Source organism: Lepidochelys kempii, chromosome 2, assembly GCF_965140265.1.
Source record: "Lepidochelys kempii isolate rLepKem1 chromosome 2, rLepKem1.hap2, whole genome shotgun sequence".
NCBI classification, from domain to species: Eukaryota; Metazoa; Chordata; order Testudines; family Cheloniidae; genus Lepidochelys; species Lepidochelys kempii.
In genome coordinates, this window is record NC_133257.1 from 20630542 (window position 1) to 20656312 (window position 25771).

The 25771-nt window shown below is 43.9% G+C and overlaps 1 long non-coding RNA gene across 1 annotated transcript in view; it reads left to right on the forward strand.

The window, feature by feature from the left end:
* Nucleotides 1–8049: 8049 nt before the first annotated feature.
* Nucleotides 8050–25771, forward strand: part of LOC140905845 (uncharacterized) — a 59409-nt gene continuing 41687 nt past the window's right edge. The window contains exon 1 of the long non-coding RNA XR_012156960.1: nucleotides 8050–8119. This is a non-coding gene — a long non-coding RNA (uncharacterized lncRNA). The remainder of the gene's footprint in view (nucleotides 8120–25771) is intronic.

The following is a 25771-nucleotide window of genomic DNA, read 5'->3' on the forward strand; positions in this document are numbered from 1 at the left end:
TTGTAAAGAGATCATCTTTTTCACTACATTTTTTGTAGTTTTTCTAAGGTTCACGGCATTTTTGGTAAGCTTTGTTCTTGTCACCGTACTGCACATTTCCCCTTAGTACATATATACTCATTTTCTGCTAACTGATTTACAGTAAATAGCCTTGTATAAATTGGAGTTACTCCATTAAAGTCAATGGAGATGTGCCAATGTACATCAGCTGGGCCTCTGGTTGGTTGGAAAGTGTATTTTCTGGTTGCTGAATTGTTTGCCTAAACACTTCCATAGATGCAATTCTGATTCCAGTGTCTGTCTTAGTTTGAGCACAGCAAGGTTCTTAGCACCTCTGGGGATACAGACTAACATATAAGTAATGCATTACAGTCTTTATTTTTAAGAAGCGCTTTTCTGGGGTTGGATAACAGCAGCAGGGAACCAGCAAGAACATATGTATTAGCTTCCCTTCAAGCAGTTTTCAAATTATATTAGCCCAGCCTCATCCCTTTCCATCAAGGTTCCAATTTGCCTCAAATTCTGTAAGCACAACGCTGTGTTTAATATTCAGATCCACACATTGTCCTAAATCAGGAAAGGTCTCTAAAAAAGAAAAAAAATCCAAGCTGTTTGTACTTAAAATTCCCTGAAGGCAACCAGCAGAATTCTAGGAGATTTCAAGCCTGTAAAATAAGGTAACCTGTTAACCTTGTCATACACAGAGATCTAGTCTGAGTTTTCATTCCCACTTGCCTGTAAGAGCCACATTCCACTCTGAATCAAACCTGTGTAAATCCATAGCAGCTCCACCGACAGGTGTAAACGTGAGCAGAATTTGGCCCACTGTGACATTCCCCCATAACCTTGACCCCTGGCTAGTCTGTGAGAGACAAGCGTGTTAGCTGAAGAGAACTATGCACAAACAACAAAAAGTGTGACAGTGTAGCGGGCTCTTGAGTGGGCTTCAGCCAGCTGCTTTTTTGAGCCCAGGGATTTTTCATTTTTTGTTATGGATCCAACACTTGTTCAGGCATAGTACATTTCAGATCAGGGGCTTAACTTCATCTACCAAATGAGTGCTATGGCATCTACAGAATCCAATATGTATCATAATCACTATGCCAATGGGCTGGCATGCGCCTTGCAGCTGGGGCACAGGTATAAGGACCATGATTTTCAGAAGTGACCAGTGATTTGGGGTGCCTCCACTTTTGGATATCCACCTTAAAGAGTCCCAATTCTCAGAGGGCCACTTAAAATCACTAGTTGTTTTTGAAAGGCCGGCGCTGAAGAGTCTCCAATCTAATGACAGACAGACAAGTAGGGATAACAACCAACAGAGAAAGGATGGGCCAGAGCAAGATTAGAATTTTACGAAGTAGATCGTATTGTGTGGACATCACAGTGTTTTAGTAAAGAGGTTTGCCCCTTTGAATAGTAATGTTTGGTATTGCCTTTTTCATTGAGCCCTACGTCCAGAAGACTCAAGACTTGAGGGAACACAGTGGTATGTAGAGTCAGATTTGTACTTATGTGATCAGGCTAGATGTGCTCTTGCAGCCGTAGGTGGGAGAGTAGATAGGTTTGTTGCTGCAGAAGGAGATGGCACTTAGCATGGGCCCCTATAGTAACTGAGCATCTCAGTCTTTATTGTAATGTATTTATCTTCGTGACTGCAAGTCCTATTATCCCATTTTACAGATGGGAAACTGAGGCACAGAGAGACTAAATGACTTCCCTAGGGTCACACAAGAACTCTGCTGCAGAAGGAGTTGACCCCAGGTCATTTAAGTCCCATGGTAATTCTCCAATCACTGGACCACATTGCTTGTACATTTGTTGGGGATATGAATGGTGTCTGTAAACCCTCTATCGCTTTCATCACCCCAACAGATTGGGTCTGTCCTCATTCAGCTTCTTTTTGGGACACAACTGTAGTTTCAGTAATTCTATTGCAGTTATCCAGTAGTGTTGCTAAAGAAATAAACTGTCAGTCAAATCAGTGCTATTCTTGCCAGCTAGCTGTCCCAGTAAATGCAATTCATTCAATCCATATTCAGTTCTAATACTGAATTAAAGGAGTGGCGGGCCAGCTTGGAGAGCACTAGGTTGATTGGCATTTTCCTTCTGTAGAAGAGATACAGCTGAACGGTAGCAGAGTTTGTGAAATGACAATTTGTACCTCTGTCAGAGAACCTGAGTGAATAAAAATACCATACATCTCAAGCAGGGAGAGAGAACAACAGAAATATCAAACTCCATCAAAAGAATGACAAAACAAACATTTTATTCAGTCTGAAATAGGCATTAGCATTGAAACTTTCCACATGTAAGGGACATTTCCAGGTCATGTATCTTTAAAGATGATTACATTAAAAGTCTTAAAGGAGCCATGGCGCTATCGCTTAAAATTAAAGTGAAATTGACACTGGTGATCACACTGCACTTCAGATATATTTTGAAGTGAATGGACTCATGAGGGACTAGGAGTAGCAAAATGGGAGTCAAGACACCTGGTTTCCATTTCTTGGTCCAGCAGCAATTTGCTCCATGGTCCTGGACAAATAATATAGGAAGCAATTTTTACTTCATGTTTAGGGGTATTTGCATTGAACAAGACAAGTGCCTGTTGTACTCTGCATGTGCATAATATGAGCACAGACAAGTCTCTGGTTTCCACAGGCACATGAAAGTCCCCATTTGTGAATGCAGGTGGATATATAAGCTATGAAAAGCAGGACTTTGTGCCTCAACTTCCCCAACTTTAAAAGGAGGATAACTCTTAGGGTATATGTCTTCACTGCACGGTTAGCCCAGGTGCTTGGTTAGGGTTAATCTGGCCCAGCTGCAAGAGTTTTCACAACAAAGGCCTACCCCCATTACTGTGTCCTCACTGTTTTTGCACCGCACAGTTCTTTGTGCCAAGATGCTCTTGGCTTTTTTCCCCAGTAAGAAGGGCACTGGCTCTAATATTTCCCACACCCCACCCCAGCCAGGTAAACTCGCTTAGGCATAACACTGGCTCAGAGGTTTTCTGTGTGGAAGTTAGGTAGGCTGGCTAAAACCATGGGTGGCAGATATAAGAGGCATGGGGAGGCTAAACAGTCTGCCTGCTGCCTTTGGAGCACGCTGCTGCCGAAAGGGTGGGCCGTGGCTCCGCCCATGCTCCAGCCTTGGTCCTCTTCCCCCAAGGCTCTGCCTCCTCCAATCCCCGCTCTGCCCACATGGGAGCCTCGCAGGAGGAGGTGAAGTGGTCCGTGCGATTGGTGAGCGACCAGACAGAGGCACACACGGTGGGCAGGGGGGCCTTGGGGAGGGGGCAAAGAGGCGTGAGCGGTGAGGGGGGGCAGGTCTTGGAAAGTAGACCGAACGGGGATGGAGGTGGGGTGGGGACGGGGATTTGGATGGAAGATGGCTAAGCAGGGACGGGTCTCGGGGCAGGGCCATGCTCAGGGCATGTGCAGTCTCCCCAAATGGAGGAGTCACACGCCACCCAGGGCTGAAACCTAAGTAAGAGCCTGGGTTAACTCTGCAGTGAAAACAGTCTTAGCTACAACAGTGTATTGAGATGCTTAGTATCCTGCTGAAGTCAATAGGAGCTTTGCCATCAATTTCTATGAAGCCAGGATTTCACCCTGAACATCTGCAAAGCACTTTGAGCTCCTTGGATGATAGGCGCTATAGAAATGCAAATAAGGATTATTTATGAGACCCAAATTACTTTTACTGCAATGGTGTCCACACTGAAAAGAAATGCGGGATAAAAGGGCTAATAGCAATAAGAGTTATAGGAAGGATTACAATACCTCAGCTGGTGACATACTGAACGGAAGGGCTCCAGTCTCATCCACTAATGCTTGGCAGCTTTTGAGTCTAATGAAACAAGACAACTGTATAATTAAGGATGAGTGAACTGGTCCAATTAGAATGGACTCAAAATCTATGCCCAAGACTCCAACTAAAGCACTTAACTTTTGAGTTCTAAGGCTTGATCTTCACTTAAAAATTGGATTGACCTGGGTATGTCGTTCAAGGTGAGAAAAATTGAGTACCGTAGTAAGTCGACCTAACCCGCAAAGTAGATGCAGCTAGGTCAATAGAAGAATTCTTCCATCAGCCTAGCTACCACCTCTTGGAGAGGTGGATTAACTACAGTGACAGAAAAGCCACTTCTGTCAACATAGGGTAGCTGCAGCTGTGCCACTGTATCACTTGTAGCATAGACATTCGTTTTCATTCTCCCTTTCCTATGCCAGGAACCTGAATTGAAGTGCTAAAATATGAGATTTGAGAAAAAGAGTCTTCCTAATATTTCTATTACAAGCAGAAGTAACTACTTCTAGAAATATTGTGAGTGTGATGGTTTTTCCCGTCCCGCTTTGCTGTCTCAAGGGGTTCTGATGGACTGGAAAAATCTTATTGGCATCAAGGTTGCATCTACTCTATAGACCCTATGCTAGCATAGCCACCAAATGTAGACACAGCAGACCTTGACAGAATTCTTCCAGTGTAGGAACACCACGTCCCTGCACAATGTTAGCTATGCTGACCAAAACCCTCTTCTGTTGGCTTAGCTACATCTACACTGTGAGTTTTGTTGATGTAGCTATGCCACTGGGGAGGTGGGGAGTAAGGGAGTAGATTTTGATTGCTATGCCAATATAAGGGAAATGTGGACCAGGCCTAAGTCCACAAAATTCCTGAGAGTCACCCATGACAGTATTTTGCTAACAGGTGTTAATGGCTTCACCAGGGTGTTTGACTCAAAGACAGTCACAGACCTCATTAAAGCCAATGGGTGCCAAATACTCTCAGACTCAAGGGAAGAAGCAATTAAGTCCCTTGATGTGGTGAAGCAGCTGCAGACAATAGAGTCTACGCCTGATGCAATAAACTGCACACACAGGCCTGAGCACAGCTAACTCAGGTAGCTCAACAGGGGTTTCCTGGTTGCAAATGTAGAGGCTAGATTATTGGTTTGTAGGCTGCTGAGAGGCCTGGTCTACACTTAAAACTTAGGTCAACATAGCTACGGCTCTCAGAGTGAGAAAAATCTACACACCCCAAGTGTCGTACGTATGCCGACCTAACCCCCGGTGTAGATGCAGCTAGGTTGACAGAAGAATGGTTCTGTCCACCCTGCTACTACCATCTCTTGATGAGCTGAACTTCCTACAGTGGCAGGAAACATCTGCTGTCACTGCATGTGACAGGAGCATAGCTGCAGTGCTGTAGCTATGGCAGTGTAGTATGCATAGCATAACCAGGGCCTCCTGAGAGTGGTCCTGAAAGGAAGAAGAAAGTCAGAGCTTCTGTGGCACAGAATTTTCTGGAGTGGCAGTTTCTTAGCAAGGAAACTGCCTGCTGTTTGTTTCTACTGTGTTCAGGGAACCAGGACTTTTTGTATACTCTTTGTAAATAAACCAGATTACAATTAATGTATATGATCAATCTCATTCTAACAGCAAGCCCTAAATATTGGCTAACTTATTGGGCCTTAGGGACAATATGTATAATTCCCTGTCCAATCATTTGGTTTGTGAAAATTGTACTTTTCCTTCTGCAAATTCTTGTGCATCTTAGGCCACCTACAAGATACAGCAGGTACAAGTTTGCATGGCAGGGAAACCCACACTGAAAGAGAGGAAACTATGTGCTGCTTGTTTCATGATCAATCCATCAACTGGAAATTTTAAAAAGTTTAACCACTGTGACAAAATTCCTCCTCTACCTTGGTGGGTCTTGAGCTTATTGGAGGATTTGCTCGCCTTGGAGCTTCACGGCAGCCCTCAGTTTGGCCATTTCCGTGAACCCAAAGTCCAGGTCAACTTCTCCTGTGTATGACCAGGAGATGGGAGGTTTGGGGGGAACCCAGGCCCACCCTCTACTCCAGGTTCCAGCCCAGGGCCCTGTGGAATGCAGCTGTCTAGAGTGCCTCCTGGAACAGCTGTGCAACAGCTACAACTCCCTGGGCTACTTCCCCATGGCCTCCTCCCAACACCTTCTTTATTCTCACCATAGGACCTTCCTCCTGGTGTCTGATAATGCTTGTACTCCTCAGTCCTCCAACAGTCTGCGTTCTCACTCTCAGCTCCTAGTACCTCTTGCTCCCAGCTCCTCAGACGTGCACCACAAACTGAACTGAGCTCCTTTTTAAACCCAGGTTCCCTGATTAGCCTGCCTTAATTGATTCTAGCAGCTTCTTGATTGGCGGCAGGTGTTCTAATCAGCCTGTCTGTCTTTATTGTCTCCAGAAGGTTCCTGATTGCTCTGGAACCTTCCCTGTTACCTTACCCAGGGAAAAGGGACCTACTTAACCTGGGGCTAATATATCTGCCTTCTGTTACTCTCCGGTAGCCATCTGGCCCAACCTTGTCACACCACCGTTAGAGTTGAGACAACTACAGTCCATTTCTGGACATTTGGCAGGTAGGTACCACACAACTGGTGTGGCTTAAATCCCAGTACTTCAGACCACAGACAGACATTCCACCTTCAGAAAAAGAGGGTAGCTATTTTCAGTAAATTATTTACTGTGAATATTTCATTTGGCTCCCATGAGGAAGGTTAAGGCTTGGGGACCCAGTCTGATTCCTTGTGTAATTCAACTTATTTCAGTGAAGTTACACCAAAGAAGAATTTGGACCAGTCACTTTGGCTGTCTGTACACTACCCACAGAACCCCACCAAAAAATTTGACTAACTACTCATGTCAGTTGTTCCATCAAGGCTCTGGCAATATTGTTGTATTACCCTGAGCAAGCCATATAGGGACTATTCACGTGAATAAAGTTACTCAGGGCACATTTACAGAACTAAGCCTTATGTTTCCTGAAAAACAGATAGGCAGTCACCATTTCTTTTGAAGCATGCTGGTCAAACCAGAGAACATCTTTAAGAATAATTATAATTTGTATTCACAGACAGTTACAATGGCAAACTTTTGTACAGTGCAAAAAATAGAAATAAGAGAGTTTAGTCTAAGTTAATGTAATAGATTCTGTCCAATACAGAGCTAAGGCAATGACCTATTGTCACATAGCAGAAATCCATTTATCACTCACACTGCCTTTATACTAAAGCAGCTGTGACTCCAGTCTCGTGCTGATGCATTCTCCATCTATCAATGAAGGTGCTAAGAAGGAACTCACAGCAAGGGTTAACCACTAGACTTTGCTCAGTTATAGGTCTTTATAGGCTTATCTTTATTCTTGCTAACAGAAATCCCTTTTAGCACTTATAAGACCTTGAACAATGGAGTCCTTTTCTACTTGTTCCTCATGTCCTTTGAAAGTTGTTGCCCTCTATACATGGACTTTCCTCATCGTTCCTTGCTCTTGGATGCTGTTAGCCATATGCTAAATGTTAGTCTTTCCCTGCTGGAAGTTCCTGTCTCTATACAATACAATTTCTCTCCTGTTTTATGTTCTTTAGTCACAGAGAGCCTCTAGTATTAAAAAGCGTGCACACCATTATATGCTGTTTGCACATGAATTTACCATAAGTGCAATGGCCAGTTAGAGGCATAAGTGGCCCTTTGTATACAACATACCCATTTATAGGGATAATATGGGTGATTACATGTGCCAATTAGGGGTAGGTTCTCCGCCCTGTTCCCTGGCCTTTGTGCCATTAAGGAAACAAAGACTGAATGCATTCCCCTAGCCAGAGGTTCTTCAGCTTGGGGAAAGCACCAGTTGGCTTAGTGCTGGCATGACAGGCTCTTATACCTGCCCCCTGCCAAACCACAACAGAGAGTCTGTCTAGGGGTGAGGAAGGTCAGCAAATAGACATGCTGAGGGCACACCACTGTAAGGATTTTTAGGGAGCCTATCTGACCAGAAGACTTTGGGGAGCCTTACAGTATACCTCTCACTGAGTGCCCCCTTAAGCCCATCTATCAGAGCTGGAATAAAAGAAACCATCACATGGATATGAACTCACAACAACACTTTATTTACTAAAGGAGAAGGAAGGAAGGGGAGAGGGATGGATTAAGGACAAATGCACATACACACTCAATAAATCAAAGATGTTTTTCTACCTCCTCCAGGTACTGCTGGTGGCGAGGCTGCAGAATCTGGGCTGGTGAGATCAGCGATGGACCCCAACGGTGGATCACAGATGTTGAAGACAGGTAGGTAACCCTATCTTAGACCCATCCTATCCCTCGCTGCATCGTCTATGGGTGAGTGTCAGATCTAACTAACTGGATCTAGTCTGAGTGTGCACGCCAGCTTCCCAAAAGAAAATAACTAATAAACCCCAAGATGACAACTTTGTTCAGTGAGTGGCTACTGCAGGCCAGTAACCAATGTGGGAGGTGTACCACACCACAGAGAGAGAGAGAGCTTTTTGGACACCTGAGCCCAAAGATTCCAGCGCTCAAGAGCCCCTGGCCCCTCCCTTCATTTGTTTATATAGAAACCGGTTACTTAGCAACAACTGATTCCCGCTCTTTTCACTTTCCCGCCTTTTCCCCAGAATAGGGGAACAAGAAACTGTCACAACATGGAGGTCACCTTGTTCTTATCCAGACCAAGATGGCCACCTAATAAACAATGCCCTAAAATCCAGCTGGGTGTGTGCCTTCCCCAAGAAATTGGCAGGGCTGTAATTAACACCACAGCTATCCTCAGCTGGTGGATGGCGCCTTGGGAAACATTGTCCAACCTGCATTTGGGGCTGGAGCCAAACAGTGAATCAGGATGCTAGAGCCACCCCTCTTCCCTTTCTGCACTGCCTAGTGCAAAGAATCTGCTACGTGTGTGTAATTATGCACATTTTGTCCCTACATACTTGTGTTATTTGTCTATGTTCATCCTTTGTAATTTGACTTAGTTTCCACTTTTTGTAGAACTCTTTTTGAGTTTCAGATAATTGAAGCCAGGGTGGTCTCTTGCCATACTTCCTATCTGTCCTAGGCAGACAGATAGTTTGCTCTTGTGCCTTTAATAATGTCTTTGAAACACTGCCAACTCTCTTTAACTGTTTTTCCCCTTAGACTTGCTGCCCATAGGATTTTACCTACCAACTCCCTCAGTTTGATAAGTCTGCCTTCTTCAAATCCATTATCTTTATTGTGCTGTTTTCCCTCCTACCATTCCTTAGAATCATGAACTCTGTCATTTCATGATCATTTTTGCCTAAGCTGCCTTCCCCATAAGCTTTCCATGTGTTGTTCACCCAATATCTTTTCTTGTCTAGAAAGTCCAAAGGCTTTAATGGAGGCAGGTCCCAGCCTGTGCCCAAAGTCTGCCCAGTTCAGTACCTTGTTTTCTAACATTTTGCTTCTGTTCATCCACTGGTCTCATACCATCTGTAGAGCTTCCATTTCAGGAGCTGTTGTTTCCCCCAAGACACTCCCTTAGTGTCCCCATCCAGAATATTGCTTCTCTTCTTGATACCCTTGGAATGAGCTGGTTCTGATTTATATCAGCCTCAGACCTCTCCCACTCCCAGCAGAGAGGATGATTGGAGCTAGATGGACCACACCCAAGTTCTCATTTTCAGGGGTAGTCTACTACCTACAACTCTTTAGGTAAATGTGTGCATTTTCACCCATGTGACAGTACACTCTGTTACAGGACATGTGGGGTAGAGGGGAAGCTGGGACTGGTTGGGCAAAGAGACTGGGAAGAGGGAACTGGGGCGAGGGAGGTCTGGCACTGGCTTGGCAAGAAGATTGGAACTTGGATGAGAAGCCTGAGGCATGGAGACTGGGACTGAGATGATGAGTCGGGAGTGGGGAAGAGACTGGACTGATATAGGGGACAGGATAGAAGGGGTAAGGTAGAAGGGTGTCGGGCTTTAGGGGAACAGACAGAAGGATCTGTGCCTAGTAAAGCAGACTCCACTCCAGAGCTAGGAACAGAACTCAAGATTCCTGAATGTCACTATTCCTCTGCTATCAGCAAACATCTGTGAAATCCACTGGCAAAGTGTGTGTTTCATACCCTCTAGTACTGGTCCCCATCTAAGATGATAACCTACTACTGCTATCAGACACTTGGTTAGTCACTTAAACCACCACACACACTAATTGTGTGTTTCTCATTTTTGGGGTGCCTTACTTGAGACCCTAGGGTCTGATTTGCAAATGTACTGAGCTCTCACAGCAGCAGCTGAGATCAGTGGGGGAAGTGGTTGGAATATATAATGTTAAGTACTCTGAAAAAATCAGGTCCCAAATTGGGCACCTAAAATCATTTGACTTCTCTCTCTGTGCTAAGCTTTCCACCTGTAAAGTGAGGATAATATCAGCCCCTAACCTTACAGGGGTGTTGTGAAGATAAATGATGTTTGCAAAGCCCTTAGACACTCTAGTGATGAACGCCCTTGAAAATGAGGAAATTAATAATTCTGTCTTCAGAGCAGGGTTTGAACTGTGGACAGCAAATGAGGCTTGGGGCCATACACTGAACAATGAGGAGGAAATAAAACATTGACTTGCTACTTCTTAATTAAGCACCATCCATCATGTGCACTGAATGAGTCAGGGGTCCCATGGAAAAAACAGTACGTGATAATGTAATTAAAGACTGTAACAAAATGCATAGGCACCAGAGGGATGAATTATCATAGAATCATAGTAATATAGAACTGTAAGGGACCTCAAGAAGACATCAGAGCCAGACCCCTGTACTGAGGCAGGACCAAGTCAACCTAGACCAACCCTGACAGATGTTTGTCCAACCTCCTTTTTAAAGGCTTCCAGGGGTGGGAACTTACTTTGGAAGCCTGTTCCAAAGCATAACTACCCTTATAGTTTGAAAGTTTTTCCTAATATCTAACCTAAATCTCCCTTGCTGTAGTTTAAGCCCATAACTTCTTGTTTTACCTTCAGTGGACATGGAGAACAACTGATCACCATCCTCTTTATAACAGCTCTTAACCTATTTGAAGACTGCTATCAGGTTCCCCCTTCAGTCTTTTCTCCAAATTAAACAAGACCAGTTTATTTAACCTTTTCTCATAGGTCAGGTTTTCTAAGCCTTTGATATTTTTTGTTATTCTCCTCTAGACTTTTTCCAAATTATCCACATCTTTCCTACAGAGTAGCACTCAGAATTGGACACAGTACTCCAGCTGAGGCCTCACCAGTGAAGAGCAGAGCGAGACAATTATCTCCCATGTCTTATATACAGAACTTCTGTTTATACACCTCAGAATGCTATTAGCCTTTTTTTGCAGCTGCAACACATTGTTGACACACATTCAATTTTGATACACTATAATCCACAGATTCTTATCAGCAGTACTACCACCTGGCCGGTTTGTCCCCATTTTGTAGTTGTGCATTTGATTTCTCCTGCCTACGTGAAGTACTTTGCACTTGTCTTGATTGAATTTCATCTTGTTGAATTCAGACCAATTTTCCAGTTTGTCAAGGTTGTTTTGAATTCCAAACCAGTCTTACAAGGTGCTTGCAACCCCTCCCAGCTTGGTGTCATCTGCAATTTTTATAAGCATACTTTCCAGACTATTACCCATGTTATTAATAAAATATCAAATAGTACCAGACCCAGGACTAACCCTTGAAGGACCCCACTAGATATGCCCTCCCAGTTTGATAGTAAACTACTGATAACTACTCTTCAAGTATGGCCTGTGAGCTTTTGTCACTTGTCCCCTTTGAACATAATTTAAAACCCTCCTCAGTAGGTTGACGAGTTGGTGCATGAAGATGCTCTTCCCCTTCTTGGTCAGGTGGATGCCATCTCTTCCCAGCAGATCTTCTTCCCAGAATATCATCCCATGGTCAAGAAAGCCAAACTCTTTCTGTCAACACCATCTGCGTAGCCACGCATTCATCTACAGGATGCACATGGCCCAGTCTGGGCCTTTACCCTCAACTGGGAGGATGGACAAGAACACAACCTGTGATCCTGGCCCTTCACCCTAGCTCCCAGAATCCTGTAGTCATTGTTGCTCTGTTCAGAGTCAGACCTGGTAGTATCATTAGTGCCCACATGGATGAGCAGCATAGGTTAGCGATCCGATAGACGGATGAGCTTTGGCCGCCTTTCTGTAATGTCTCAGATGTGGGATCCAGGCAGGCAGCACATCAAGTCAGCAGGTGGATGCCCCCATTCTCCTCCAAAGAGAATTCCCAACCACCAGCACTCTACGTCTCCTCCTCTCGGGTGGAGTGGCTGTGAGCCTCCCAGCCTTGGGGACAAATAGCTCCTCCACCGCAGCCATCAGATCAGCTCCTCACCTGCTCTTGCCAGTAGGGCATACCATTCTTCACCTGGATGGATGGGGGACATGGGTGGGAGGGTGGAACACTGACTACTGGGCAAGGTGGCCAGCAGTCAGTCTCCTCCTCAGAGGGCAGCCAGTTCTCCTTCCTCTCGTGGTTCTGCTGTAATCATCTGTAGTCAGCTAGCAGCCTCCATCCCAGACGTCTCCATGTGCAGCCTGATGATCAAGTCTTCGCACTCCACCTCCTCCTGCAGCTCTCTTGTCTGCCTCCTGAAGGACTCCACCAACAGACACCTCTCACACATGGTGGTTCCACCTGACTGACTTTCTTTGGTGGCGATATGCAGGCCACATTCCAAGCAAGTCAAAACCCAGGCCTGTGTGGAAACCTCTGGGATCAGAGTGCCTGTCTGGCTGGGTCCCCCACAGGTCCAGGCAGACGAAGAGGTAACAGTAATGCAGGTGATCCACCCTTTTCCTCCCATGCTGGGTTCTTCCTTGTAGAGTACCTGAAAGTTAAGGAAACAAAAAACAATACATAACCTTACCTCCCTGCCTCCTTCTGCTGGAGAATTCAGCTGTCTAATGCCCATAGTCACCCAGTGCCTTTGTCTTACCAGCCACATGTCTGTTGGCTGTGCAACCTTAATTCTGGCATTTCCTAAATTTTGAATATTTGACTGTGCATCCTTGATAATGTTTTATAACATAGTTTTTGTGCATCATATATATTTGATCAGTTTCTATGGAGCAATGTTGCCTGACACTGTAATTTGAGAAAACAGAAATTTCCTGATTATCATATTCAGTGAAAGTATATCCCTCCTCAAATGTGACATCTGGAAAAGACATTATCTTTGGACTTGAAACCATGAAAGACTCTAGACAGCTGTCCGAGACACACCACATTAGCCCAGAGACACTAATGATGCCAAAAGGAAGGAAAGCCGTGGCACATAATACATTTATACGAGCTCTGTTAAATACACTTGCTGTCCAAAAGCAAAGCCAGGAGCTGCCTTTGTGTAGAAGCCTCTTTGGTTAACCTATGTATGAGGGTGCAAGGAACATATTGAAATCCCAAAGTCATTTACCAACAGGCCTGTCCGAAACTACTTTTTTCTGTCTATGGAAATTCAGGCCACAATGCCCCTATTCATACTTCTGGTCAGTCACATGTGCCCCCACATCTTTGACGCTGGTCACCATGCTCCTATATACATTAAAAATCCTACGGCAGTTTCTGTAATAGTAGGGGTTTGCCCCAGTATCATAACGATTGGTAATTCTCCCTCCTTTGCACTATGTTGTCCAACTGGCTGCTGCTGAATCATAGAATCATAGAATATCAGGGTGGGAAGGGACCCCAGAAGGTCATCTAGTCCAACCCCCTGCTCGAAGCAGGACCAATTCCCAGTTAAATCATCCCAGCCAGGGCTTTGTCAAGCCTGACCTTAAAAACCTCTAAGGAAGGAGATTCTACCACCTCCCTAGGTAACGCATTCCAGTGTTTCACCACCCTCTTAGTGAAAAAGTTTTTCCTAATATCCAATCTAAACCTCCCCCACTGCAACTTGAGACCATTACTCCTCGTTCTGTCATCTGCTACCATTGAGAACAGTCTAGAGCCATCCTCTTTGGAACCCCCTTTCAGGTAGTTGAAAGCAGCTATCAAATCCCCCCTCATTCTTCTCTTCTGCAGGCTAAACAATCCCAGCTCCCTCAGCCTCTCCTCATAAGTCATGTGTTCTAGACCCCTAATCATTTTTGTTGCCCTTCGCTGGACTCTTTCCAATTTATCCACATCCTTCTTGTAGTGTGGGGCCCAAAACTGGACACAGTACTCCAGATGAGGCCTCACCAATGTCGAATAGAGGGGAATGATCACGTCCCTCGATCTGCTCGCTATGCCCCTACTTATACATCCCAAAATGCCATTGGCCTTCTTGGCAACAAGGGCACACTGCTGACTCATATCCAGCTTCTCGTCCACTGTCACCCCTAGGTCCTTTTCCGCAGAACTGCTGCCTAGCCATTCGGTCCCTAGTCACCCATTCGGTGCATTGGATTCTTCCATCCTAAGTGCAGGACCCTGCACTTATCCTTATTGAACCTCATCAGATTTCTTTTGGCCCAATCCTCCAATTTGTCTAGGTCCTTCTGTATCCTATCCCTCCCCTCCAGCATATCTACCACTCCTCCCAGTTTAGTATCATCTGCAAATTTGCTGAGAGTGCAATCCACACCATCCTCCAGATCATTTATGAAGATATTGAACAAAACCGGCCCCAGGACTGACCCTTGGGGCACTCCACTTGATACCGGCTGCCAACTAGACATGGAGCCATTGATCACTACCCGTTGAGCCCGACAATCTAGCCAGCTTTCTACCCACTTTATAGTGCATTCATCCAGCCCATACTTCCTTAACTTGCTGACAAGAATACTGTGGGAGACCGTGTCAAAAGCTTTGCTAAAGTCAAGAAACAATACATCCACTGCTTTCCCTTCATCCACAGAACCAGTAATCTCATCATAGAAGGCAATTAGATTAGTCAGGCATGACCTTCCCTTGGTGAATCCATGCTGGCTGTTCCTAATCACTTTCCTCTCATGCAAGTGCTTCAGGATTGATTCTTTGAGGACCTGCTCCATGATTTTTCCAGGGACTGAGGTGAGGCTGACTGGCCTGTAGTTCCCTGGATCCTCCTTCTTCCCTTTTTTAAAGATTGGCACTACATTAGCCTTTTTCCAGTCATCCGGGACTTCCCCCGTTCGCCACGAGTTTTCAAAGATAATGGCCAATGGCTCTGCAATCACAGCCGCCAATTCCTTCAGCACTCTCGGATGCAACTCGTCCGGCCCCATAGACTTGTGCACGTCCAGCTTTTCTAAATAGTCCCTAACCACCTCTATCTCCACAGAGGGCTGGCCATCTCTTCCCCATTTTGTGATGCCCAGCGCAGCAGTCTGGGAGCTGACCTTGTTAGTGAAAACAGAGGCAAAAAAAGCATTGAGTACATTAGCTTTTTCCACATCCTCTGTCACTAGGTTGCCTCCCTCATTCAGTAAGGGGCCCACACTTTCCTTGGCTTTCTTCTTGTTGCCAACATACCTGAAGAGACCCTTCTTGTTACTCTTGACATCTCTTGCTAGCTGCAGCTCCAGGTGCGATTTGGCCCTCCTGATATCATTCCTACATGCCCGAGCAATATTTTTATACTCTTCCCTGGTCATATGTCCAACCTTCCACTTCTTGTAAGCTTCTTTTTTATGTTTAAGATCCGCTAGGATTTCACCATTAAGCCAAGCTGGTCGCCTGCCATATTTACTATTCTTTCGACACATCGGGATGGTTTGTCCCTGTAACCTCAACAGGGATTCCTTGAAATACAGCCAGCTCTCCTGGACTCCCTTCCCCTTCAAGTTAGTCCCACAGGGGATCCTGGCCATCCGTTCCCTGAGGGAGTCGAAGTCTGCTTTCCTGAAGTCCAGGGTCCGTATCCTGCTGCTTACCTTTCTTCCCTGCGTCAGGATCCTGAACTCAACCAACTCATGGTCACTGCCTCCCAGATTCCCATCCACTTTTGCTTCCCCCACTAATTCTACCCGGTTTGTGAGCAGCAGGTCAAGAAAAGCACCCCCCCTAGTTGGCTCCTCTAGCACTTGCACCAGGAAATTGTCCCCTACGCTTTCCAAAAACGTCCTGGATTGTCTATGCACCGCTGTATTGCTCTCCCAGCAGATATCAGGACAATTAAAGTCACCCATGAGAATCAGGGCATGCGATCTAGTAGCTTCCGTGAGCATGCTTTTGCATGAACTTGAAGTGCTTTTCCATTCTTCAGAAAGAAATGTATTCCTGCAGGAAAATATTATTCTTCACTAGTTCACATTCACCTTACCCACTCTGCTGACATTCCACGTATTCTATACTCTACTTGAGTAGAGTGCTTTTTAAAAAGCAACTCATTCTTTAGCAAATCATCTGTGGAATGTGAGAGAAGCACTTTATGCACATGCCATTGTGGAATGCAGAGGTAACCCACTGGTCAGCCCTTACCAAAACAAAACACTCCAGTGCATGCACAATTCTCCCCCTGAAGAGAGGATCAGAGAGAGGACAAACCACATGACAGATTCAGATTAGTCCCATTGCTTAATGAACTACTGGAAGGTGCTCAGATATCTCAGTGATAAAGACTGTATAAGGACCTATATGGGATAAAATAGAATAGTGTGTGTTTCATGTTCCATCGGTGCCCAGTTCACAAAGGATGTGAGTCTGTTATAGCACTCACTTGGAGAGTTGGGCTCTTGAGCTCACTCCATAGACATTTCCTGCCTTTAGCTCTAGAGGACCCCGGTCAGTCTCTGGTTGCAGTTATTACACAAAATTTTCCATGCAAATCATAAAAAGGAGGGGAAATAAGACCCTTACAGAACCTGTGAAATCTTCAGAGTGGAGTTATATTTACAGAAAATTGCATATGCATTAAAGGTTCTGTGGTGTCAATGGTGATTCTTCAAGATTCCTTCTGTCTCTTGATATTTCCTGGGAAACACAGATCAAGAACCACAGAATGAGGGGCCCTTTCCTGCAGCGTAGATATAAACAAACATAAGAAAGAGAAATTCTGGTCTGGCAACTGACAGTAGTAATAGCTCATAATAAAAAGCCTAATGGTTTCCTCCTATACTGTTGGGATAGTCAAATTATTATTAATAAAAAAGTAGAACTGATCAAAACTTTTCAGATACAAAACAGTGAATTTTGATGAGATAATGGAAACAATGTTGAAAATATGCTTCATGTTTTTTTGTCTTTTTCATTTACCCATTGAAAAAAAAAGGCCAATCTGTTAGAACATTAATATTGTTGTAATATTAAAGGCCAATCTGTTATAAAGTTGATGGAGGACAGGTCCCTCAATGGCTATTAGCCAGGATGGGCAGGGATGCAACCCCAAGCTCTGAGTGTCGCTATTCTGTTTGTCAGAAGCTGGGAGTGGATGACAGGGGATGGATCACTGGATGGTTGCCTGTTCTGTTCATTCCCTCTGAAGCACATGGCATTGGCCACTGTCAGAAAACAGGATACTGGGCTAGAAGGACCATTGGTCTGATCCAATATGGCTGTTCTTATATTCCTACAAAGATACCTGGCCAAGAAGATTTATTGACAAGACAAAAGTTTCCTCCTTCACCCCAACTGTAGAATTATTCCCTCCCAAATTAAACTCCCCCAAAGCCAAAACTAATTATATTAAACTATGTGTCCATCAGAGACTTGAATCTTGTGTAAGCAGAGTCTGGATGAGCTCTACCCTGACATCTGGTAGCGAGTCATGGTGGGTTGTGGAGAAGAACTTCAGGGGCTGATCTCATCTGCATAGGCACACCCACCCCACCTAGATGGTCACTTTGGCTGCTGTAGGAGCCCCAGTTTATCTGTTATTGGGGCAGAAATAAATTGTTATTATCTTGATTATGTGAATCAAAGACAGTGGAACTGTACTTGGCCTTTTGTTATGCTGGAGGGATTCACCATCAACTAAGCAGCACTCGCTAGGCAAGGGTCATGGGTTCCAAAACCCAGTGAATGAAGAGAGGCTGGGGATAGGTATTGATACCTGGTGGTATGGGCTCCATGGAGAGGGCCTTACATGCTAATTGCACTTCTTTCTCCCCACTGTGGTATATCAGAGTTAATTTTGATCCTGTTAGGAATCTAATTACAGGCTGCTGAGCTGAATTCACTTTGGGCTAATGGTGCACCAGCACTGAGGCTCCCCTGTTACAAGCTGAAATCACAAAAGAGCTAAACTTACTAAGAGCTGAAATCACTGAGTGTTGTGTTAAGTAGTGGGGGAGCCTGAAGATATATTGTGGAGCAGTTTGCGGGATGGCTGGTGGAGCAGAGTGGCTCTTGGAGCAGAGCAGTTTGTGGGATGGCTGGAGCAGCTCATGGGACGGCTGGTAGAGCAGAGCGGCTGGTGGAGTGGAGCAGTTTGTGGGATGCCTGGAGCAGCTCATGAGGGTGGCTGGCAGAGTGGAGTGATTCGTGGGATGGCTGGTGGAGCGGAGCGGAGCCCCATGGAGAGGTGGGGCAATTGGCTTTGGACCACGTAAGGTGCCCCTTAATCACCACCCCCCATCTCCACCCAGCTTGGGAGGTAAAACTCTGTAGATAAACTTTCGAACTCTGGGGCTGCACTGACCAGGGACAGAGACTTTTGGGCCATTGGACTTTTGGGACTTTGGGTGATTTTGGGTTGCTGGACTCAAGAACCAAAGGGAAAGGACATGCCCCAATTTGCTTGGGGTGGGTTTTTTGCTCATGGGTTGTGTTATGAATCCTGTTCGTGGTGCTTCCCCAACATAATGCCACATTGTTTCTCTCTGTTATTAAAAGGTTTTGCGACACTCAGACTCTGTGCTTGCGAGAGGGGAAGTATTGCCTCTTGGAGGCGCCCAGCAGGGGTGGTATATATTTGTCCCAGGTCACTGAGTGGGGGCTTGAGCTGGATTTGCATTGTGTTATTGGAATGGAACCCCTAGATACTGAACCCGGCCCTTGTTGCTGCCAACTTTGATGGGCAGAAGGGTTATACTTGCAAGCCCTTAAGCATATTCATTACTTCTCATGTGTGATTAGTTCTACTCACTTCTCTGATTTGTTTTTAAGCAACTATTCTGAGAAATGTTACCATATTGGGGGGAAAAACCCAGAACAAGATGTTGCCCAGCCTACTACAGCATTCTCCATGATTTGAGGGAAATACTTATATATAAATAAAAGCTACCAAAGCTGTTGTCTAAATGTACATTGGATCACAGATATTCAAGGTGGAAAAGCCCTGCTGGGTTACTTATAGTTCATCTTCCTGGATCCAGGGTTATCTGTATAATACTAAGTTAGGCAGACATGGGATGCAACCTTTATAACTGATGACCTAACTAGTCAAGCACTGGCATGGCAACTGGGAAAGAAGATTACCAGAAGTCAGTTGGTGGAGTGGCAGGTAATGTCACCCACTACACTACAATCAAATGACCCAAGGAGAGGTTGAAAAGAAACCTTCTCTCTGTTTTTTAGGGAGCTGATAGTACGTTTGTACTGTTATGTCTGTCTTTTCAAGATATGGAGGTTTATTGTATTCTACTAATTCAGTGTCCGTTCCTGTGAGTCTGGTATCTTAGAAACCACTGACTCCTGCACCTCGGAACAGCAGCCTTCATCCACGTCCTTTATTTTAAGCATGAGATCACTGACTGTATAACATAGCTCATTGTCATTAATGTTGCTTTTCTTTTATTTTACCTGGCACAAGATCAGTATCTAGCTTACTCAGTGTTGCTTCTGCAACATAGTATAGTCTAAGATCAAATAGGCTTTCTGTAAAGTTCACATATGGGAATAAACTCCTCTATAGTCCAGGTGTGTCCTGGATCTGCAGCTCTGACTAGCCCATTTCAGAGAGAGGGGCTTGTGACATTGCACTCCATATGCTTTATAAAAATATGTTTATAAGTGTAAATATGATGTAACTGGAATATGCTTTATGGAAAAGGTCTCTTGTAATCTACTGAATGTGTTCATCCTAGTTGTATGAATGTATCATTCTTGTATCTGAAACTAGGAATATGAAAAAAGAAAAGGAGTACTTGTGGCACCTTAGAGACTAACCAATTTATTTGAGCATAAGCTTTTGTGAGCTACAGCTCACTTCATCAGATGTTCTGTCTGTTATTACTTGGATGAATCCAATGAAGTGAGCTGTAGCTCACGAAAGCTTATGCTCAAATAAATTGGTTAGTCTCTAAGGTGCCACAAGTACTCCTTTTCTTTTTGCAAATACAGACTAACATGGCTGCTACTCTGAAACCTAGGAATATGAAGTATAACTATGTGAGGTCCTATTGTAATTATGCAAAGTGTGGGCAATTAATGGTGGTTTAGAATCTTGATGGCGTCCATTGACTAGGACAACTGGTTGTAAATGGCTCTGTTTACCTGCAAACCTGCCTGTGTACCTGTAGACCAGCCCATGGGTAATGAAAAATGAAGTCTTACAGTGACATGTAACCATGTCACATGATACCGGAATCCATCTTAAACCTCGTGCTTTTCCATTTAGAAGGAAGGGCGAGAACCCAGAGACACAAAAGATTCCTGCCTTGTGCCAAAGCTATAAAAGGGGGTGGAGCAGGACAAAGGGGGTCCCAGCCATGAGAAAGCCACTGCTTTTCACCTAAGTTGCCTTCTGGAACCAATAAGGACTGTACTGGGGAAAAGATTGGGCCCAGACTAGGAAGGAGTCCAGTCTGTGAAGAAAGCTTACTGGAACATCTCTGAGGGTGAGATATTATCTGTAATCAGTTTCTTGATGTATTAGGCTTAGACTTGAATGTTTTGTTTTATTTTGCTTAGTGACTTACTTTGTTCTGTCTGTTATTACTTGGAACCACTTAAATCCTATTTTTTATACTGAGTAAAATCACTTGTTTATTGATAAACCCAGAGTAAGTGATCAATAGCTGGGGGAGCAAACAGCTGTGCATATGTCTCTAGCAATGTTATGGAGGGTGAACAATTTATGAGTTTACCCTGTATAAGCTTTATATAGAGTAAAACAGATTTATTTGGGGTTTGGATCCCATTGGGAGCTGAGTGTCTGAGTGCTGGAGAAGGCAGCCTGCTGAGCAGATTTTTAAAGTCTGCAGCTTTGGGGGCGTGGACCAGACCTGGGTCTGTGTTGCAGCAGGCTAGTATGTCTGGCTCAACAAGGCAGGGTTTTGGAGTCCCAAGCTGGCAGAGAAAATGGGCTCAGAGGTAAATTCAGAACATCACGTGACAGTCGCAAGGGGGTCTCTGTGACCGAACCTGTCACAGGGCTATTTGCAAGCTTTCTATCTGGATCCAGTTCAGGAAATGAACTTCACAAAGTCCTGGGGTATTATTTATTTATAGTAGGTAAGCCCTTCACAAGTTGGACCTCAAAACTAGATCTGGTTGAAAGTTTTTGCTCAAAACCTTTTCTCATCAAAATGGAAATGTCCATTTTGGATAACATTTTGGGGGCTTTTTGTCAAAAAACTGAAAAATTAATAAATTTGTCAGTTTTCACCAAACGAAAACTGGAATTTCAGCCAAAAATAAAATTCCTGATCAGGTCTACTCACAAACCCTCCAGGAGGCAGAGCAGAATTGTCTCCCTTTTACTGATAGGGAAATTGAGGCACAAAGCGTTAAAGGGACTGTGGAACCTAGGACTTCTGACTCATAGCCCTGAGCCTTAACCAAAAGACCCTATTTCTTCCCTATTAAAAGTCAAGGCTTTTAGCTCTGAAGACGCACAGAACAGAATCTAGTCCACTCTCAACTTGTGTTATCGGTAACAACAATAAGAAATACCAGTATTATTATTTAATATTTCTATTCTGGAAGCAGAATAAAATGGCCTCATACAGGCTGACCTCATTGTGTTAGGTGCTGTATAAACATGCATGGACATTCCCTGCACCAAAGAGCCTGCAAACTAAAGGAGGGGAGGGGCTATGAGGGGACTTGTCTATGTTTAAATAAAATAACTTTTGTGAGTGACCTGCAAACTATGTCAAGTAAATAGAATCTGATGGTACAGCTGTCTAGCCTAGAGGAGCTAAACACAGTTAGTTTACCAGCTATTTGTAAGAGAGCTAATTTTCAACAACCACATTTAACATACTGCCTCAAATATAGCAATGAGCAAATTAAAGGCAAAAAGTATTAACTGTACTTTTTCTGCAGAACTTGCAACACATTACCACATTTGCATTTAGCTCATTTTTTTTATTGTTAGTTTTCTATGCACAAAGGGCAAACAAATACATTCAGTCATAACTGTCTTTACTTCATCCTATGGAGCAACAGCACAAGAAAGAACTAAAATAAAGCTGCCATGAGAAAAAAAAACAGTGAATGTGTGTATATCTTCTATAGCATGTTGCATCTGGCAAAAAAGGACTGCATTCAGGGTTGCCCTAACGTTTCTTTGCTCTACCACAGCAAAGGGGTCAGAAGTAGGCATGTGGGCTCTCTAGTGAGCAAGAGTGAAATGGAGGATAATTATGAAGGCAGCACAGATGCCCCCGGTACACAGAGTGTTCTGGGGAAGGCTGGGATATGTTGGGAGTCAGACAGGGAAGAATGGAGTAAAGGTGAAAGGAGTCTTGCAAAAGGGCGATCCTGTACCTTGGCAATTCCCCACCAGTGCAAGCCCCCACAGGCACTATATGGCAGCACGCATGTTAAATTCCACAGGGGGCCATAGAGGCCCTAGCAAACCTGGACTTGGGAAAACAGACCGTCTCCCATCATACCCTGCACCAGCCCTTGTGTTAGCTCAGGGATGAGTTTGGAGGATTATGCTAGTTGCCTCTGCAAGAGAGAGGAAAAACTTCTCTCAATACAGAGCAAACAACTCCTAGCAGATGCATACTGCACACAGCAAAGTGAGGATTCAGTCTAACTAACCTGCTTGGAACTGATGGCTACGGAGATTGTTTGCTGGAGAAATGGTCCTTACGAATTCAGCGTATAATTGTTAAAAAATAAATAAATAAAAGACTAGTTCACACACACCTCCCCTCCCCCAAAACAAAACAAAGAGCTCATCATCTGTATAAAGCTGTATCTTGCTGGGTAATTGCCATACCAACCACACAATGTCTATTCTCCCTGTAGCTGGAGCTTCTGGAACAATTTTGTCGAGAACCTTTGTGAAAAACAATGGCACCCCCCCACCCCCACAAGAGCTGCTAAAGAAACATAAACCCTTCCATTTTATATGATTCCATTACAATACCCTGTTCTTATTTTCCTTCTTTCCTCTTCCTCCCCTCTTTTCTTTATTGTGTACCTGAAACTGGGTTTTCATTGGATTGGCATTTGGGAACAGTTTCCCTTAGCAATCAGATTACAAAGAAACCCCTGCACAGCAAACCCTGTCACACATTAAGCCTTTGTTCCTCTCCCAGGGAGTTTGCCTAAGCAATGAAACAGCACTTGGGGCCTCAGGAGACCAGTCAAGAGTTCTTTTTAAATTGATAAGCCACAACAGCTTCAAAAACAAAGGGACAAATATCTTCCTCATTCTGAACCCCACACGTTGTTTGGTACATGATGTATTTGGCCTATAAAAGAATGTGAACTACCATAGAAAATAAAATTAAGCAAGCATGTAGACCTGAAAATTAAGGCCAGGGCAGTCATGGACGCTGTGCACTTAATTTCCTTTTGCTCTTTTTAAAATCCCAGCCTGTTGGATTGAGCACTTTCCATTGGGATTTATCGATCAGTGTTTGTTACAGGCCCCCTTCTGTGCTCAAGCCACAGAAGATATGAATGCAGTACATACCCATTTAGAGAGCTATAGTTTAAGCTGCAGCAGCTCATGCTTTTAGCCTTGGAGGTCCTTAGTTCAATTGTTGGTGTGTCAGTCAGGGTGACAATCATCACAACATAAGAACAGCCATAAGGAGTCAGACCAATGGTCCTTCTAGTGCAGTATCCTGCCATCCAACAGTGGCCAATGCCATGTGCTTCAGAGGGAATGAACAGAACAGGCAGTCATCGAGTGATCCATCCCCTGTCGTCCACTTCCAGCTTCTGGCAATCAGAGGCTAGGAACACCCAGAGCATGGGGTTGTGTCCCTGACCATCTTGACTAATAGCCATTGATGGACCTATCCTCTGTGAACTAATCTAATTCTTTTTTGAATGCAGTTATCCTTTTGGCCTTCAAAACATCCCCTAGCAAGGAGTTCCACAGGTTGACTGTGCATTGTGTGAAGAAGTACTTCCTTTTATCTGTTTTAAACCTGTTGCCTATTAACTTCATTGGGTGACCCCTAGTTCTTGTGTTATGTAAAGGAGTAAATAACACTTTCTTATTCACTTTCTCCACACTAGTCATGATTATATAGACCTCTATCATATCCCCCCTTAGTCTCTTTTCCAAGCTGAAAAGTCCCAGTCTTTTTAATCTCTCCTAATACGGAAGCTGTTCCATATCCTTATTAATTTTTGTTGCCCTTCTCTGTACCTATTCCAATTTTAATATATCTTTTTTGAGATGGGACAACCAGAACTGCATGTAGTAATCAAGATGTGGGAGTACCATGGATTTATATAGAGGCATTATGATATTTTGTCTTATTATCTCTTTCCTAATGATTCCTAACATTCTGTTCGCTTTTTTGACTGCCACTGAACACTGAGCGGATGTTTTCAGAGAACTATCCACAATTTCTCCGAAATCTCTTTCTTGAGTGGTAGCAAGTAATTTTGTATGTATAGTTGTTTTCCAATGTGCATTACTTTGCATTTATCAACAAAGAATTTCATTTGCCATGTTGTTGATGAGACATCCAGTTTTTTGAGATCCCTCTGTAACTCTTCACTGTCTTCTTTAGACTTAACTGTCTTGAGTAATTTCGTATCATCCAAAAATGTTGCCACCTCACTGTTTTCCCCTTTTCCCAGATCATTTATGAATACCTAAATAGTTCTGGTCCCAGTACAGACCCTTGGGGGACACCACTATTTACCTTTCTCTGTTCTGAAAGCTGACCATTTATTCCTACCCTTCGTTTCATGTCTTTTAACCAGATAATGAAAGGACCTTCCCTCTTATCCCATGACTGCTTACTTTGCTTAAGAGCCTTTGGTGAGAGACCTTGTCAAAGGCTTTCTGAAAGTCCAAGTATACAATATCCACTGAACCACCCTTGTCCATGTTTGTTGACCCTCTCATAGAACTCTAATAGATTGCTGATGCATGATTTCCCTTTACAAAAGCCCTCTAGACTTTTCCCAACAAATCGTGTTCATCTCTGTGCCTGATATTTCTATTCCTTACTATAGTTTCAACCAATTTGCCCAATACTGAAGTTAGGCTTATTGGTCTGTAATTGCCAGGATCCCACTGGAGCCTTTTTAAAAAATTGGTGTCACATTAGCTATCCTCTAGTCATCTGTTATGAAGCTGATTTAAATGATAGGTTACAAACCACAGTTAGTAAATCTACAATTTCACATTTGAGTTTCTTCAAAACTCTTGGGTGAATACCATCTGGTCCTGGTGACTTATTACTTTTTAATTTGTCAGTTTGTTCCCAAACCTCACATGTTATTTAGAATTTGGAGCCTTCCTTTATACGATTGTATAGTGAAGAGTTTTGAAAAAAAACATTTACATACGTGCAGTGGGACAAATCCTGAAGTCCTTACTCATTCCTTGAAATCATTGAGCCAGATTCTCAGCTGGTGAAAATTTACATAACTCTATTGACTTCTATGTTAATTTGCATTATCTGAGAATCTGGCTCAATGGGAATTTTGCCCAAGTAAGGATTGATTAAAAGCTTGATTTGGCCCCCAAAAAAGGGAAAATAACCTCTCTTGGTCCTTTTTTTTAAAGTTCTGTTTGAAGTATTAGGTTAAGAAGATAATGCTGAACAGACATTGCTACAGTTAATCTGGTTACCGTCAAGTTACCTAATTGCTAGTGAACTTGAAGACAGCAGATTTAGAGAG